The sequence below is a fragment of the Mus caroli genome, unplaced genomic scaffold, assembly GCF_978045245.1.
Source record: "Mus caroli unplaced genomic scaffold, Mus_caroli_1 scaffold_19, whole genome shotgun sequence".
NCBI lineage: Eukaryota > Metazoa > Chordata > Mammalia > Rodentia > Muridae > Mus > Mus caroli.
The window spans coordinates 26,981,424-26,985,065 of NW_028227274.1; the positions used below are offsets into that span (position 1 = coordinate 26,981,424).

Sequence of the window (3,642 nt, forward strand, 5' to 3'; positions counted from 1 at the left end):
ATAATCCTTAAAAACCTGTTCTATAGGGCTGAAGAGATGTCACTATGGTTAAGAGAACTTGTGTTCTTCCAGAAAACTAGAGTTCAATTCCAACCCCATGTCAGTGAGCTCACAGTCATCTGTAACTTCATATCCAGGGAATCCTATGCCCTCCTCTGGTCTCCAGGAGCCACATGGGTATTCATATAGTCATACACAGATACATATACCTAAATTTAAATTCAAAAATTTGAAGGTATTTTATGAAACAGTTTTTGAGCTGTTGGTTTGTTTGTATTTCCCCCCAATTTGCCAATCTGTGACTGTTTATTAACTGATCTACAAAAATACCATGGGAAACGCCTTAGTTCGTCCATCTAATAAGCCTACTTATTTGGTCTTCCCTGTTGCCTGTACCACCACCTTCCATAAATCGAGGTGTCTTTTCTTCATTCCACTTGTGGGGAAGATAATTTGAAGGGTCACGGGAAGTTATTCTCTTCCTTGAAGCATTTCCCAACTGTACAGATCTCACAAATTAGATCCTCCATGCAGATAATGCTGAAATTTACCAGGAGATTGACCAATCAAGGAGTTATCTGTCAAGGAGATTTGCTTCTTACTGATTTTGCTGTAGCCTTGATCATTTACTGACTTCAGGTTAGCATAGCCCCACACACGCTTCCACAATCCTCAGTATGTTACTTGAAGCCTTGTTGAGCTTAACAAAGATGCTGCTGAAGATATGTCGAAGACAAAGAAGTTGCAATACCTTGCTCACCTTCAGCCTTACTCCATTGGTACCTTGGATTATGATAACAAAGCCAATTTTGGTTCTGCGGGCATGTAGAAGTCCCAGGTTTCCTTGCCATCCTAGCCATCAGAATCTCAGTCCATTCTCCTCTCATACATAAGCCTCCTCCTTGCCTTACACAAACTGCTGTGCAAACTTCTTCCACAGGGGCTTTACCTTTAACTCTGCAAAATTCCTTTGCTTTTTCTAAAGGCTTTCTGGCACAGCAGGAACTTCCTTTTTCTTCTCTGGCACAGCCTCCATGGCTCCAGCGGGGTGGGGGTGGGGAGGTGGGGGGTGGGGTGGGGGAGTTGGGTGGTGCGGGGGCGGGGGGATTGCTTTGTTTTGTTTTAGTGTGGATTCTGATATCTATGTTTAGACTTAGTGACATTTTAATGCTTTGGAAAGAATGCATTGTACTAAACATACATGAGTTTTGTTGTCATTGGACTCTCATCTGAAACTTCGATTGAAGAACCAAGGAGAAAAATCTACAACAGAATGTGTTTGTTATGTAATTAAATTGTATTTATTTACCTGTCCCAAGATTATTTGTGGCTACTAAGTTTATATGTACTGATTATCTAACACAGATCACCTCTCTATTCTTGATAAGACATATTATAAAATCCAATAGAGACATTGGCTTTTATCAATAACACAGCAACTGGTACTAGACCTATCTTCCCAAGTACATGATTAAATAAAATTTCTGAGTTATATTGTTTTCAAATGTTAGACAAGAGGCAATATAAGACTATAATTTCATGAGAAGGTAAGTAGAGAATAGTATTCCAAAATTGCTCAACAGCTTTCTTTAACCTTCTCCAGAACATAGCATGGTAAAAATATAAACTCAGAAAGATGATCCAGTGAAGAAAACAGCAAATCAGATTTTAAGGTCCAATGAGTATCTGGAATTTGCAGTTCATTAATCAGAACAAAATGAACACTGTGAATATTACCACCCTATATCAAGTTTTTGATAAATGATAGTCAAATCATGAGCATCTCAGATAAAAGTGATGTGGATTAACTTCCTATAGAGGAGCTGTGGCCAAAACAATGCCTGGATCTCACACAGGACTACAAATACTTGTATGTCATCACCAGAGTAGATGGAAATTAGCATGTAGATAAAACAGTCAATAGAGATGCCAGCAAAAGGAGGTTTGGATCGAGGATTATTAATTTGGTCTTCCAGGTAACGCTATATTAAATTCAGCTCACTAAAACTTTAAATAACTCTTTTAAAAGCATTCTGATTTACAAGTGCAGTGGCTTGAATGAGAATGGCCCAATGAGATCCTATATTTGAATGCTTGGTCTAGTTTGTGGAACTGTGTGGGAAGGATTAGGAGATGTGGTCTGGTTGAAAGAGGCGTGTCTGTCACTGGAAGGGTGGTGGATTTTGAAGTTTCCAAAGCCCACACTATTTCTTGTTAAGTCTCTCTTCCTTCTGCCTTAGGAATCAAGATGTAAACTCTCAGTTAATGCTCCAGCACCATGCCTGCCTGCTTGTTTCTTTGCTCTCTACCATCAGGGTCATGGACTCTAACCCTCTGAAACTGTAAGACCTGAATAATATCTTTTTTTTTAAATTTCCTTTAGTACCTTATCATAGCATAGAAAAACAACTAAGATAACAAGCAAACAAATTTTCTGATGGAATGAAACTTGAAGGAAGAAAAAAATAACGAAATCCAAAGTCTCAACAATTGAGAAACTATAATAATACCCAATATACTATCCAAAGTCATTAAATATATGAAGAAGAAAGAAGATGTAATCCATGATTAAAGGGATAGATGGATACTGATCTTGCTATACTGGATTATCAGATGAAAGCTTCAAAAACTGATTAAAATTATCAAGGATTCAAAGAAAACGGTACGGGAGGAAGTGGAATATCTCAGCCAAACCACAGAGACTACACATAAAGATCAAAATAAAATTAAATTATTAAAAAGAAAATATCTGAGACAAAAATTATATAATACTTATTTAGCATTAAAGTTAAGAGAAACTACAAAAAGAATAGCTAACTTAAGCCGGGCGTGGTGGCACATGCCTTTAATCCCAGCACTCGGGAGGTAGAGGCAGGCAGATTTCTGAGTTCGAGGCCAGCCTGGTCTATAAAGTGAGTTCCAGGACAGCCAGGGCTATACAGAGAAACCCTGTATCAAAAAAAGAAAAAAAAAGAAATATTAAAAAAATAAAAAAGAATAGCTAACTTCAGGAAAGGTGTGATTGATCTCTTTCAGGAACCACATGAAAATAAGAAACACTTCTAACCCTTTTTTTAGATGTTACTAAAAGCATGAAAAATTCAGGTAAAAATACTATAACTAAAGAAAATTAAGGTTCCATATGCCTCCTAAATATGTGTAAAATGTAGTAAGGATTTATTATCAGGTTGAATCTAGGCAGTTTTATGTACTAGCTTAAAAACAGTAATGAACTGTAACAAAATAGGTTGACACTAGGATAAACTCAAATTTGAATTCATATCATTTAAATTCTTCCAATGTTCTAAATTACATTAACAAAAATAAGAGAGAAATAATCCAGCCATCTCAGCAAATGTAGAAAAATTCTTGAAAATATTTGCATTCATTCTCAATCATAAAAACAGGAATAACAACAAATAAGAAGAGCAGAGATACAGGAGGAGGGCCTATCAGTTAAGTGTAGTGGTACCCACCTATCAGTTAATTGTAGTGGTACCCACCAGCAATCCTAGCACCTGAAGACTTGAAGGAGGAGGATCACAAATTCAGTGCCTGGCTAGGCCATAGTTAGGCTCTGTATTAAGGGAAAAAAATGAAAATAATCTCTTTAATGTAAATAATAAAAACAAGACAGTCTAT

General features: G+C 36.8%; 1 pseudogene; it reads right to left on the minus strand.

Annotated features, from left to right (window-relative positions):
• Positions 1-343: 343 nt before the first annotated feature.
• LOC110285041 (large ribosomal subunit protein uL30 pseudogene) lies at positions 344-1,036 on the minus strand (annotated as a pseudogene).
• Between the last annotated feature and the right edge of the window lie 2,606 nt (positions 1,037-3,642).